Source organism: Centruroides sculpturatus, unplaced genomic scaffold, assembly GCF_000671375.1.
Source record: "Centruroides sculpturatus isolate CEXI.00-Female unplaced genomic scaffold, Cexi_2.0 scaffold201, whole genome shotgun sequence".
NCBI lineage: Eukaryota > Metazoa > Arthropoda > Arachnida > Scorpiones > Buthidae > Centruroides > Centruroides sculpturatus.
In genome coordinates, this window is record NW_019384432.1 from 332,740 (window position 1) to 340,899 (window position 8,160).

An 8,160-nucleotide genomic window follows, 5' to 3' on the forward strand; every position below is an offset into this window, starting at 1 on the left:
AAAAAAAAAAAAAAAAAAAAACGCGGGGATAATTTCTGTATGTATGGACGTTAGGTGTGTGTGGCATGATTTGGTTTACCGTGTTTGAAGCTTAATAACTCCTGTGCTTTTTGTCAAAATTTTCTTAAATTTTGCAGGGAGATTTGTTTATTAGGGGGATTGATGCTATTAAAGTTTGGTGATTGAAAGTCGATGAGTGGGGGAGGAGATAAAAAAGGGTCATATGTATCTCCAGTAGGGTCAATCTTAATGACGATTTTACTCCTTATTAACATTTATAATTTTTTATAAAAACCCATCCCTACTCTCAAAATTAAGCTTTTTATCATTTTATAATAATTAAAAATATAAAAGTTTTTTAACAAAATATCAATATAATAACGGATGGCGCCACAAAATTTTAAATGCTTCTAGGAAAGTTTGGCAAATCGTTTCTGGATATTTTATTCCTACATTGTAAACAATATAGAATTCTATATAATATATAATCTTATTTTTATGAATTACCCAATTTTACGCTTTATTTCAATCTGAACAAAATTATTTAAAATAAAATTAAAATAATAGCAATATCAGTTATCATCACATTATTATAATGAAACAAAAACAATTCTTAAAGATTGAATTTTATTTATTTTTTTAATCGAGCATCGTCAATAGTAAACTTGTTTAAATATATTAATATTTATTGTTATTAGAGATGCAAAGAATTCCAAGAAACTTTAAAGTGTAATTTCTAAATTTTAAGAGTACTGATAAGAGGTTCTTTCAAACTACCATTAGAAATGACAAATATGTTGCGAATTTTAAACTTTTCACATAAACTTCTAAATGTTAAATAAATGGGCCTGGCTTTCAGATAAGGCGAAAGAAGGAGAAAGCGAAATAATTATATCCATTAATTAACAAAATTGCATCACACAGGAATACTTTAATACTCAGAAGTCTCTGGCTAACAATTTTTCAGTTCTGAAAAAGTTATTGACACTAACTTCTCTTTTGCAGAAGAGTTACTTTCAACGATATTTTAAGTCTAACAATTGAGTAAAAATAAAAATAAAAATTATACATTATACAATAGAAAAGATAAAAATGAAAAGTTATAATTAAGTATAGTCTTTACTTTCAAAATTTAAATAATAAAGAAAAAAATTTGTCATCTTATGATTCATTATATACTAAAGCTGATTGGTACTGAATGTAATACAGTACATGTACATTAAATTTAATGTTAACGTTTAAATTTTAAAATATATTATATCATAATATTAATGCATACCTGACTGTATCGTCATATGTATGGAGACAGGAGGAGGGATTTCAAAATTCTAAAGATTCCTTTAAATTGTGCCATGGTTGCACAGGAAATGCTCGTCGGTGGCGGAGTTAATAAAAATCACATGTTCGTGTCTGACTAATGGCCTGGACACATGAAGTTTCCGGGTTTTCTTCTTGTTTGTAACATCAAAATAGAGGCTAGTTTCCCATAGAATGTCTTCCCGGGAGGCACCCTCCAACCAAATATTCCGTTTCCTTATTCTATAAAACCAATCTAATCTAGTTGCACATAAAATTGTCCCTTCGTTATGTCATTGCAATTGCTTATTATCTGCATCATTACGTTCGCATTAATTAAATATCATTTGATTCCAATACCACCATCTTGGTGCATAACACATTTTTGTCAATGAATATATTTTTGTAATTAAATCTTTTACGTTGAACAGGCATTTAAACAAATAATTTTGTATTAGAAGTAAATTAATCATTATTGAAATTTAAACTGTCTATTAACTATAAATAAGCCACTCATAATAGGTTTAAATCTATTCCCTATGTCACATAAGAACAAAGCTTTTTACTTCAAAAACACTGAAATATTCTTTAAACAATTACAATTTTTCAATAATTGGTTAGATTGATTCTTTAAATTCATTGTCAAAATAAAGTAAATAAAGCTTCTACAATGTATTTCTATGAACGAAATAAAACAATTAACTCTCTTTCTCTGTTCACATGTAGAGATTTTGGCTTTCTATCTTGTATGCCTGCCAACTCTCGAAGAGTTGATTCCTGGAGATTTTCATTCCAGCAATAAAAAATTCTGAGAGATGGATATTTGACATGTTTTACTCTCAGAAATAACAAAACCGTATTGCCAATTCATTGGTCTCTTTTAATATATAAATCTAAACGTTAATTTTGTTGAGTAAATAAGGAATAGACTTCAATTTGAGTCCCAGAATTTAAGGATTTTTGGTACATTTTTCGGAGTTGCTTTGGCGAATTCGGGAAAGTTGCCCTATGTCGAAAACACCAAACAAAGACAGCAAGAATACAATTAAATGACACATAAAGCCATTGCTAAAATCGAAGCCATCCAGAGTCATCCAACAAAAAAATCAGTTAACCGAGTTTTTTATATAAAATATGATAATAATTTTTAATGGCAGGAGTGCTTTAACTTGATACTGTATTTAGTAATGCTGTTTATTACGTGTATAACGATATATAGATTTATAATTTGGCCTAAAATTATTAGGTAGTTCTATATCTAAGTTTTTATTTTAAAAAATGATAAAAAAAAAATTTATAATTTATATTCATATAAACCTCATTATTGAAAAAATATAGTTAAGTAAATAAGAGTGAAGCTGAAAGGTACTGTCAGTAAAACGTGTGAATTTTCTTTGAAATTTATAAATTTTTCATGTCAAAGAATAGATTTAATGGTTCGGTTACTAATAAGATTTTATATTAAATATTCAAGAATCAAATATCACATATCAAGTATATATAGAAAAGCACTGCAAAACAAAGTATCATAATTTAAAATAAAGTATTTCATCACAGATGTTTTTGGCTGAAAAATCAACAACTTTTTGTACTTAATTTAACTATTATATTTAAATTAATTCTTTAATGAATTGAAAAAATTTCTATGTTTTTACAAGATGTAAAACATCTTATGTTGATATTTAAATAATTTTCTAGATATAAAAAAAAGTATTATTTCATATATAGGTATGAAAATATATAGTCTATAAACTTTAAAATTCAATATTATTTATCAATAATGACTTTACAAATACATACATAAGAAATTCGACTTAATATGTACTGTTTAAATATATTTTTTAAATTTCATCATATATTACTCGCACGTTAATTTAATTCAACGTCTATTAAATCAAAAATAACAAATGAAATTAATTCAATACGCTATACTGTAGTGCTTACCATAAAGTAAGTTGGCATTGCTTTAAGTACTGTAACAGCTGTGTGGAATGTCTTAACCTCTTGTAAAACATTTAACGCAAATTACAAATGACATATTCATAATATTTGATAGTTTCTTTAATATTTTTCCTTTATGTTAATAATTTAGCTTTCAAGTATAATATACTGATAAAACTTTTGATTTATTTTTGTAGCCAGAAGAAAATAAAAACATTGTCACTCCCAGATATAAATAATAACATCAGAACATTATAGTGAAATTTTACGCGGTGTGATTTCTATATAAAAATGTTAGTAAATTATATATTCAAACCTTTTTTTCAAAATTTTAAAAGTGATTAAATGAAATATCGTGGCGTTATAAATGATAATAAAATGGATATGACGAAGACAGAGATGCAAAGAATTCCAAGAAACTTTAAAGTGTAATTTCTAAATTTTAAGAGTACTGATAAGAGGTTCTTTCAAACTACCATTAGAAATGACAAATATGTTGCGAATTTTAAACTTTTCACATAAACTTCTAAATGTTAAATAAATGGGCCTGGCTTTCAGATAAGGCGAAAGAAGGAGAAAGCGAAATAATTATATCCATTAATTAACAANAAAAAAAAAAAAAAACATTAGACAATGTTATAAGTTATATAACTAGTCCCTTGTGAACAATATTTTAAGAATGATATTAGCATGAAATACAGAAAATACAACGTGTATTGCTTAAAACTGATTGCAATAACCATATAATTTACATAATTATTCCTCAATAAACAAAACAATAATTATTACAAGGAATTTTAAATCTATTCATTCTTGAAGAGCAATTAACTCTAATCTGATTAAGTTAATATTGTCTGATACAGTATTAAATTAGGACTGTCAAACGATCAAAAATTTTAAATCTTAATAATTAATCATAAATCAATTTAATTTTATTTTTTTATATGAAATTTAAAACTTTACTATTGCCGATTTCATGAAATTCATTCGTACACTTCAGTAATAATTTAGTTTATCAATTTAATTTTATTTTTTTATTTGAAATTTAAAGTAATACATAACAACGTGTAAAACCACTAAGCATTGAAAACAACAAAAACACTAAAAATGTTAAGCGAAAAACTCAATTTTGTTAAGAATTTTTCCTGGATATTTAGAAATATTATTCCTTTTTACTTTTATTCGGTCGGTTATTGAGACAAGTTCATTTAAGTAGATAAAATTAAACTATGTATTGTTTTTATCAAGCTTGCGGATTTAGTAAGCAAAAAAGAATTTTGTATTTTGGCTTCATAAGAAGCAAAATAAAACTGAACACGCTCATTATAAATTGCTTAGTACAGAAGTGCGTTACATGCCTGCATAAATATTGAAGCAAAATTAAATGAAATTTGCATCTCTGTTGGGAGTGTCTGTTCGATTATACGGAGTTTAAGCTATTAAAAACAATGCTCCACTCAGTTCCCTAAGGATCTCAGCAATCAATACCTATCTCAAAGAATGTTATCTCGAATGCATTTTATAACACTAAAAGAGAAAATAAAACGAGTTTCTGTTTCGAATCGTTGCAAGAGACCAAAGCCTTTGTCACTATTACGAACTAGAGACCAAAGCATGACAATGCAGTGATGCTACTTAACGTCACTTCACAGAAAGTGTCTCCGGCAGACTTATAGTGAATGCACTATAAGTCTGCCGAAGACACGAAGGCTTTCCGTGAGACACGAGGTACGGTACTTTTGCTGTAAAACTTCAAACCCCTTAACGACGTAGTAACCACTAATCGCAACTGTGCTCACTTGATCAATTGTGTATTGTAATTAATAATGTGTTAATAAATTCACTTCTAGAGTTATAATGCTCCGTTGCAGTGCGAGACCACATGGTGATGGAGGTTTTCAAAAATAAATTGAAGAGATTCTAATGAGAAATTCCCTGCATCCACCATATAGCCCTGTCGTCTTGCAAACTTTTGCAAAAATAAAAATAATTAAATAATAAATAATCTTACTCTTAGGTGTTTTGTCTCTGCACGCTCTAGTTTGTCTGGTTGTTGTCTTGTCAGTATTCTTGTTTAGTAATAAGTTAACTTTAAGTTAGTATAACTAGTTTTAGATTGGTAATAAGTTAGATTTAAGATAGCTATAAGGTAATTTTAAGTTACTAGTATATTCACTGTTTCTCTTAGATTCGGTTAGGTTATTCTGTTTCTTACAGGGCTTGCTAGCTTATTTTTTGCATTATTTTAGTATTAGTTTGAAGGCTTCATTTTACTTTTAAGCTTTAAACTTTACTCTGTCTACCTGTTATGTAGCTGAAAAACTATTTATTGATGTATGCTACAATTCAGATTTTCTTTTAGACCCTTGGCTTTTCAGCCTAAAAAGTGCACGCCAACATTAATCATAAAGGGAGTTGTAACCTTACGTACACTGCTCAGAGGAATCCTTCCTTTCTCTTTTCTTTATCTCTTCACCCTCCTCCTTTCCATTCTCTCTTCCTTCCCCTTCTTCTGCCGGCTAAACATTTTGTTTACGGCCGTTGTCTTTCGTTAAAATAAAATAAAACTTTTGAATTTTCGGACCCCTTTGAAAGGTCATAAGTTTTAACCCGACACTGAAGTTGCAGAGGCTCTTCGAGAATGGTTCCGAAGCCAGCTAAAGTGATTCTTTCAGGAAGTAACTCAGATAAAGATTAGTTTCTGCATTAATATCCTTCAATTAAATCTCTTATTGTTAATGAAAAATACATAAAATAAATCATTTTTCTTAGTCAATCATAAAATCGCTTATGCTTTTTAAATTATTGTATTAAAATGTTTTATTGTAATCGATAAACTTATTTTATATACATATAATTATCAACGAATTTCTTTTCTTTACTTTTTCTTATATTACTGTTATTAAAATTGTATCATAAAGAATTGTAACTTGAAATAATCATTATAATATCATTCAGTTCATATTAGTTTTTTCAGACATTTGACACAACAACAACGATCTCTCTAAGAAAATTTAATATTCTTTAATTTAATGTATCGGGATAATGATTTGCTGTATATCATAAACTATTTTTGCATTTCGATATCAATTAAACGAAAGCAAAAGGTTTTTATTTTATTCATTAATTGTGGAAATAGATCTTAATTGATCAATTTCTCACATATTGTTTATGTAATTTATGATTAATTCACTTTTTTTCATTTCCCTTCTGTCTGTCGCCCAATACACATACAATATATGTACAAATTATAGAAATGTCAGTTATTGATTTTCCACTACATTTAGCAGAATACCTATATACACATACACAAATATATACATAAAGGCCTATATATATGTATTATGTACCAGTAGTAATAAAGTATTATATATATATATATATATGTAATAATGTAATACTATACTATATATAATGGAGAAAAAACAGAGTTACATATATAAAGAAAACGCAGCTTATCTTCAATTCTTTTTATTTGAAGATCTATAAACTATCTTTGTCGTATTTACTTTCTCCAATAAAACTGGATTTACGTGAAGGATGTTATTTACATTCCTATAAAAATAGTTATGTACAGTACTGTACAATGTAAATACAGCTTATTTACATAACTAAAAATAACAAAACTACATATAAATTCCATCATATTAAGATATTATCTGCACGTTTGTATACAGTGTATTTTAAAATAAAATAAAATAAACGAGCTATTATTTATTGACATCGTCACAATGCCGGGTTACAATTTTTCTCATAATGCTCTCAATTTCAGTAGTATCTTGCCCCCGTACATCAGACTTTTCCTGTTAATAATAGAGTCATGCCAGTCATCTATCTAATTCCATCCAGAGAAAAGTTTTGAATTGAAATCACGTAACTTCCGGTCCAAACCGAAAGTTCGGACAATTATCTTTGTACGAACTGGTCTCAAGTTTCTTAGTCGATATTAAAGAAGGGCGATCAGAAGGCTGATCCCAGCCTTCTGATATAGTGGAAATTTATAAATTTGCAATTTATAAATACACAATACGCCAGTGGAAATTTATAAATTTGCAATTTTTGAAAATTTCAGCCCAAAGTATAGGCCTATAAAAACTCTGGCACCCTTATAATAAGTGCTGTTAAATTGAAAATAATGAATCCATAGACGTAGATTCGGGAAATAACTTTTAGTACAAAAGTAAAAGGGTGTTAAATCAAATTAATATTGATACATTAGTAGACAATTACATCTGTTAACGTGTTAATCATTACCAGTTTCATTAGTTAAATAAACCTTTAACTAGCTAAAGTAAAATGCCACTAAAGATATGTTAAGGATATTAATTTCATAACAGATTTAAGAGGAATTTCATAACAGATAAACGGAATATGATTAATTAATCTGTGTTACAGATCAAAAGTAGACTTTTTCATCATGCATTTTCTTAGTTTGTCTATTAACAGTGTAGCTATCGTTTTTTCAAGTTATTTCAAATTTCAAATGTTTAAAAGTAACTTTGCTTATGAGTCTTTGCTTCAAAATTCATCCATTGTTCTAGAAGCTGAAATATTTGATGTCCTAGGATAATTGCTATCTTCCACAAACTTTTTGTTTGCTTGTGTAGGATAAAAGAACTATTCACAATTTATTTGACTAAAAACAAGACAGAAAATTTTTTCAAAATATATATTTTTATATAGTACAAAGGATTTAACTTTGTCGGACAATAGTAACTTTAGATTGTTTCCTAAAAATAGCGTACCAACACTTTCATGTTTACCTTTCTTTTGCCTCTGTTCGAAATCTTTTAGATTTTCATAAAATATTTGCTAAAGTCAAAAGAAAAATTGTCAGATTTGTTTTCTGATATAACAAATACATGTTTTTATTCTTCATCTTCCTCAGTATCTTTAGCAAAGACATTGTTTATTCGAATACCT